Below are 8,177 nucleotides of genomic sequence, written 5' to 3'. Positions count from 1 at the left end.
AAATCATTTTATGATCAAGGTACTTGTTCCACTACATTTATTGCTGCACAGTTCAAAAAAAAAAATAAGTATGGATTCAACCAAGTTGTCCATTATTAGATGAATGGATAAAAGCAATGTGGTATGTACCTATAATCAAATATTATTCAGCCATAAAAATAAATGAAACCCCAATGTTTTCAGTAAAAGAGATGAATTGAAGAGCATCATGTTTTGAAAAATAAGCCAAAACATAGAAAGACAGATGGAATCTTAAACAAGGTCAATCAAACACAATAGAGTGATTGCTAGAGGCTGGGAGAAGCAAGGGGAATCAGGAGTTTGGATAATGGTTACCAAACTATCCAATGAATACCTCCTGGAATTAGCTAGACTCAGGAGGTATTTGTGGTTCCCAATGATCTTTTATATATTTATGAACAAATATAAACAAAGAGATACAATTTTCTAGTCATTAAGTAACATCAAAGAAGGGGAATGGATGATTACCTGATTTGATGTTTATACATTCTATATGTGTCTTAAAATGTTACAGTGTATCCCACATATAAATAATTATTAATAAAATTAAAATAGATATTATCTTCATTATATCCTTCCTGTCCTCAGCTATATAGTAATCACTTTTGAGTAATTCTATATATTCTCACATAGTCAATACAACAAACAACCCTCTATCAAAGACTGACAGGAAATAACCTTACAGACTTTGTGGCTCCTCTCCTCACACTTCCCTCTGCTTTGCTGTCTGTCTCATAGATTAAAGGCATGGCTCTCTTTCAAACTCTGCTCTTTATGCAGCAGAGCTCCCTATTTAGCTTGAAATTTAGCACCTTTTTTCTTTTTCTTTTTTTTTAAAGGAGAGCCAGAGAGAGAGAGACAGAGACAGAGACAGAGACAGAGAGGTCTTCCATCCAATGGTTCACTCCCCAACTGGCCACCACAGCTGGAGCTGCGCCTATCCAAACCCAGGAGCCAGGAGCTTCCTCCGGGTCTCCCATGCGGGTGCAGGGGCCCAAGGAATTGGGCTTCTACTACTTTCCCAGTCCATAGCAGAGAGCTGGATTGGAAGTGGAGCAGCCTGGTTTTGAACTGGCGCCCATATGGGATATCGGCGCTTCAGGCCAGGGTGTTAACCCACTGTGCCACAGACCTGACCCTAGCACCTTTTTTCATACATCTGCAAATTTCATTGTTAGTCATCCAGTAGAATAAACAGATCATTCTCATTAGTTTTCCTCTCTCATAAATCACAATTGCATCTTACCTATTGTCACAAACCAGATACCTATATTGTCCAGTGGTATGATGGTTTAGCTGAGGTGGTAGTCTAGTACAAGTTTTTCTGTCATAGCTGATAGTTGATGTTCCTCTGCATGGCTTTTAATTCTACAATTTAAATGCCTTTTGCAAGAAACTTAAAAAATCAAGCTAATTGCAAATTATCAATGGACATGTTACTAAAGTTTGTAAAGTGATTACTATAATTTTATTGCAATTTATGTTTTCTAATGTCTGAGTTTTATTTTTTTATATTTTTTTTATTTTTATTTTTTTAAACTTTTATTTAATGAATATAAATTTCCAAAGTACAGCTTATGGATTACAATGGCTTTCCCCCCGCCATAACTTCCCTCCCACCCGCAACCCTCCCCTTTCCTGCTCCCTCTCCCCTTCCATTCACATCAAGATTCATTTTCAATTCTCTTTATATACAGAAGATCAGTTTAGTATATATTAAGTAAAGATTTCAACAGTTTGCACCAACATAGCAACACAAAGTGAAAAATACTGTTGGAGTACTAGTTATAGCATTAAATCACAGTGTACAGCACATTAAAGACAGAGATCCTACATGATATTTTTAAAAAATTGATTACTTTTGTATGCAATTTCCAATTTAACACCAGTTTTTTTTCCATTCTCAATTATCTTTATATACAGAAGATCGATTCAGTATATGCTAACTAAAGATTTCATCAGTTTGCACCCACACAGAAACACAAAGTGTAAAAATACTGTTTTAGTACTAGTTATATCATCCTCCCTTATAAGCAAGTCAAATAACCTTTTATCCAACTTATTCATCCTATTTTACTGTGATATCACTGACATAAACATATTTTTCAACAGGAGTGAAAAATTTATTGCATGTTAAGACTATACTACTATGGGATGTTAAAGCTGTAGGAATTGTAATTTAATTTATAAATAGTATTTGATTTACCTACAAAGATAATAAAATCTTTAATAGAACTTGCTGTCATTATTATTCATCATTCGTAAGTGATATAAATGGAATTAATGCCTTAGAAAGGTTAGCATACTGATAAATTCATGTGCTAAAAATTTATAATTCTAAAAACCTTTCAATAACCTCCCCATCACCCAACCCTTGGGTACTCATTAAAATAAGACAGCTTGTGATCACTATTCCATCTGGCATTAATATAAAGGAGTCCAACTAAATAAAAGTTATAATATTATTCAAAATATAGTTTTAAAATTGAAATAAAAACTATAATGCTTTGATGAAACTAAATTAACTTCTTAAGTTTAAAGTATAGTACAAATGTTAACTAAATGCTTTGTGTTATATCAGAAAAGTGATATCTCAAGTTTAATGGTATGCCAATTTTTAAAACTATAGCAATCACATGAGGAACTAGAGACAAAATAAGTCATCCAGTATTTGAACAGTGGGTCTGAAGCTCATAAATTGGATTTTTCTCTGAACCTTATAAGGATAATGAGGATGCTATTCTCTGACTTTAGTCACTGGACACTTTTCTTCTGTGCCTTTGTTTTGCTATTTTGTTACTCCTATATTCAGAAATAGATTGATGAAACAGAATAGTTCTGAATTTTACAGAAATTAAAATAATCTTAATGAACATTGGAATCACTACAGCTTTATCTGTAAGTCATCTCTCAGTGTAGGGGTAAATGAATCAACTCTTCATGTAATATTAAAGGGTTGAAAAGCCTTTTCTCAATTTAGTTATATTCAATGGATGATCTGAGAAAGCCTACTTAATCCTGTATCAATGGAGACTAATATGATTTCATTTAAACATGCATTACTGGATATCTATTTTTTCCTACAGTGACATGAAAAATGTTCTCTCCCAGGAAAATGGAAAGTCATCTTTTAAGAGTTACAAAGAGAGCACAGAATTATCTCAGAATGAAGGTTCAGAATTATTAGCCCTCTAGCCTCTGAGAGCATGAAGGAAGCCTTTTTCTTGAGCATTTCAGTGAAAGGGTAGAGAATCCAACATTTGGGAATCTATGGCTGGAGGCAGATGTGTGCCTTGTAACTCTTGCTTCTAGGAAGAGTAGTCTGCTCTTCTGAACAGAAGCGGATTTCTATGCCTCTTACCCAAGTAGGAGGCATGACACTAAAAATAAGGCCCCTACCAGCAATGATTACAGTCGATGATAAAATAAATTAAAATTTTATGTTACTGTTTTACATTCCAAATTGTGTCTTCACCAAACAATTTGAATTCATGCTTTGTTGACTTTATCCTTTCTTTAGAATCCTCCTCCTGTCTGACCTGAGTGGTAAATGACTGAAGCCACCTCTCTCTCACATAAAGTTGAGAAAAGGGGAAAGGGAAGATTTAGATCATATTATACTGCTTTAAAAAATAGATACGTTTATCTTGGTCCTACCTTCTTGAGACTAATTTTTTACCAATGTGCTCTGACAATCAAACTGTAAAACTTTATGGAATAAGGTTAAGATGCATGCCTGATTGGATGCTTGGAGTTTTAAGGTCATATCCTGAACCCATGACATTGGGGAGTTCCATTTCAGTATCAGGGGACTAAAGCCTTTTAATAATTATTTGTACTCATTTGGTTGGAAGATTTCTTATGCTATTACATTTCTACATATAACAAAATTATAGTAGTCAGTTTTGTGGATCAATGCATTAAGCTGCCACATGTCTTGCTTGCAACCCGTGTTAAAATGGTGTTTTGAGTCCCTGCTTCTGACCTCCAACCAAGCTCCCTGCTATTGTGCCTAGGAAGGCAGAGGAAGATAGCTCCAATCACTTGGGAGACCTGAATGGATTTCTAAGCTCCTGACTTCATTCTGATTTAGCCATAGCCATTATAGCCATTTGGGGAATGAACCAGTGCATGGAAGATTCTCTCTCTCCCAATTTCTCTCTCTCTGCCTTTCAAATAAATTAATAAATCTTAAAAATTTAATTTAGAAAACACAATAACATTTCTTATTACGGAAGGGCAAATAAAAGGCATGAGTGAAAATGAGTTATTTTCATATTAACATTAGCAGGTTATCTCAAATATTGAGTTTTTCTCCTAAATTTACTATGAAAACCATGAAGCTGAGCATCTAGCCCTATAATAGGATAAACGTGGAAGCATAATACTTGCTAGAGGTTTACAAAAGTCTTGTAATGGGACCTTACAATGAGTAAAATAAAGATTGCTTTATTTATTTTATTGTATCGAAGGAGAAGGTACATTCAAATAAGATGTAAACAGCTACAATGCATGACATATTGCTTGTAAAGTAATATTAAGTGAATGTAAATTACAAAACAATTCATGGAATGTGATATTTTTAGCATTTAATTTAGATCTACATATGGCATGCATAAACGCCAAGGTCTCTGGAGCTTTGCAAACTTACCAGCAAAATAGTAAATATACTAGATTCCATTAAATTGTCAACTCTACCTTCTTTTTTTTTTTTACCTTTTTCCATTTCAAATGTCAAAAATATGCTTAATAACAGAAGATATATCACAGTTTAATAGGTTGGGGATTTTTTAACTCTATGATACATTTTAATATCACTGACAGAACATTTAATAAAATGCTTTTGCTTTTCTTAATCAGAATTTTCACAATTTAACCAATTTTTTGAGCATAATGAATTCTCTGTCAGTTTTCTCTGTTTCTTGTCTTAGAGATTTTTCTCTATGAATCTACTGGTACATTTCATCTAGTATGTGATTTTATTTTTCCCCCATGCCCCAGAAACATTTCTTGTCTACATTCATGTTAACTGATTTTTTTATTTGATAGGCTGATGGACACACACTACACAGAGGGTGAGGGGGAGATTCACAACTCACATACTGGTTCATTCGCCAACTACCCACAAAAACCATGGTTAGCCCACACCAAATTTTTGGGGAGCTTTGTGTGCATCAGGAACCCAAGTACGTGAGCCATTGTTTGCCTCCCAGAGCCTGCATTAGCAGGACGCTACAATCAGAAGTGGAGGCACGACTCGAACTCAGGTACAGACAAACATGTCTCCAGGCCAAATGCCTATACCTAGAGACATTTTTGATGTCACACAGATGTCCAAAACTATTCACTCTAAATTGTCAATAGCGACAAAGTTGGGTACTATCAGGGAAATAATGTTGTAGGAAGCAAATTCACCCCTGTGATATGTATTTCAACTTTCCTAGGGAAAAATTCATCCAAAAAATAACAAATAAAAACATAAATCTCACATATCATTTTAGTTATGAGAATACACAAATTGTAATGCCAAAATTTTACTGAAATAGAGGTTTTTTAGATTTGACTCTCAATAGCATCACTGGGAACATTTTAAAAATGCTATAAAAGTTTTTTAAAAAAAGAAAAAAATGCTAATGCCTCTGCTCTGCCTCCAGAGACTATGGGGCACTTGATATTAAGAATATAGTTGTTCTGGGGACTGAGGATTTTTGTAAAAGTACCCCAGGTGATACGAAACCGAGGGCCAAAGTTAAAGACACTTCTCTAATTTCCTTTCTTCCTTCCTTCCTTCCTTCCTTCCTTCCTTCCTTCCTTCCTTCCTTCCTTCCTCCCTTCCTTCCTTCCTTCCTTCCTTCCTTTTTTTCTTTTTCTTTCCTTCTCTTTTTAACTAGATGAAAACATGTTTCTTTTCAGTAGAAAATAAACTTACTCTGGAATCTCATTTAATAGGAAGTTGGCTTTTGATGCTATCCTTTTAAAATTTTGGCATTTTGTTCACCAGTTTTCTGATAATTTTTTAAATGGAATTAATTTCAACTTGATATGCATTCAGTGTCTACCACAATCTACGAAGTATCAATACTGGATATAGAATATAACGCATGTGCACACTTTTTTAAGTAGTCCCATGAAAGCATGAAATATTTTAAGGTAATATTAAATGCGGCTGCCACTGTGGCATAGTGGGCTAAGCCTTTGCCTGTGGTGCCGGAATCCCATGTGGGTGCCGGTTCATGCTCCGGCTGGTCCTCTTCGAATCCAGCTTTCTGCTAATGGCCTGGGAAAGCAGTTGAGGATGGCTCAAGCGCTTGGGCCACTGCACACTTTTGGGAGACTAAGAAGTTCCTGGCTCCTGGCTCCTGGCTCCTGGCTCCTGGCTCCTGGTGGGCCAAGCCCCAGCAGTTGTAGACATTTGGGGAGTGAACCAGCAGATGGAAGACCTTCCTGTCTGTAACTCTACCTCTCAAATAAATAAATAATATTTTTTGAAAAGATAAGATTATAATGTATGGATTGATAGTATTATAACTTGAGGTAAAGCCATACAATATATTTCAAAAATGAAACTAAGTATTGAAACAATACCAAATATACTAATTAAAAACACAGCATTTTCCAATAAACTACTCCTAAGTAACCATTTGGCAGGAATTTAGAATTAACTAACATTACTTTTGTACATTCCAATTTTTCTCATGATTACCATTTGCTTTTAAAGATGAATTTTTTGAGTTCAAACAATTTGGAAAAAGCAGTTTATTCTCAAGGCATCTTAACTTTCCACAAATCTACTTTTGCAAAACTAGAAAGTATGTGATGAGTCTACATTTATTTTCTGCTGTGTCAATTGATGAGAAATACAGTTCTAGAATGTCTTCTGCTCTGTGAGGCCAAGGCATTTCTCCTCCTTGGGATAAAGGCTGGGCTTTTAAGAAATGCATCATTAACTCAAAACTCTTTACAGAGAGGCCAAAGTATAATAGAATTTACTTTGTGTTTTATATTTTGTGTCTTTTTTTCACTCCTATCACCATTCTAGTTGCTGCTTTCTTGTTTGTGTTCAGGAAATAACACCCATCTGATGATCTGGTTAAACCTAATTAAATATTTCTGTGAGAAATTTTATCTTTAAGTCTACAGAGTCATATAAAAAGGCAGATAATATTGCAGACCAAAATGAAGTCTCTAAACTAGGTATAACAACAAAAAATGTCTGGAATTCTGAATTACTTATCTCTTAAATTTAATATCCAAATTAGCATAATTTTCTATTTGATTTCTAGGTTAGGGCAATCACTGGAAAGAACGGGGCCATCAAAGAAGGAGGTACCTTTCTCTGAAGGGAGGAGAGAACTTCCACTTTGACTATGACCCTGTCGGAATAAGATCGAAGTCAGTGAACTCAAAAGGCTTCCATAGCCTTGGCAACTCATGACAAGAGCCTAGGGAGATTACTGACGCCATAAACAAGAGTGTCAAATTGTTAAATCAACAACAGGAGTCACTGTGTACTTATGTCTCATGTGAGATCTGTCCTTAATGTGTTTTCCAATGTGAAGTAATACTATAACTAGTACTGAAACAGTATGTTTACACTCTGTGTGTCTGTGTGGGTGCAAACTGATGAAATCTTTACTTAGTATATACTGAATTGATCTTCTGTATATAAAGATAATTGAAAATGAAAAAAAAAACTTGGTGTTAAATTGGAAACTGCATAGAAAATTAATCAATTCTTAAAAAAAATCATGTAGGATCTCTGTCCTTAATGTGCTGTACACTGTGATTTAATGCGATAACTAGTACTCCAACAGTATTTTTCACTTTGTGTTGCTATGTTGGTGCAAACTGTTGAAATCTTTACTTAATATATACTAAACTGATCTTCTGTATATAAAGAGAATTGAAAATGAATCTTGATGTGAATGGAAGGGGAGAGGGAGCGGGAAAGGGGAGGGTTGCGGGTGGGAGGGAAGTTATGGCGGGGGGGAAAGCCATTGTAATCCACAAGCTGTACGTTGGAAATTTATATTCATTAAATAAAAGTTTAAAAAATAATACAATAAATAAATAAATAAATAAAATTAGACATATTCTATCTGTAGGAATAGAAACAGTATAGAACTTTCAAGAAAAAAAAAACTTTTACAGTTAAA

Source organism: Lepus europaeus, chromosome 6 (assembly GCF_033115175.1).
Source record: "Lepus europaeus isolate LE1 chromosome 6, mLepTim1.pri, whole genome shotgun sequence".
Lineage (NCBI taxonomy): Eukaryota > Metazoa > Chordata > Mammalia > Lagomorpha > Leporidae > Lepus > Lepus europaeus.
Note: the sequence above shows the minus strand (reverse complement) of the source record.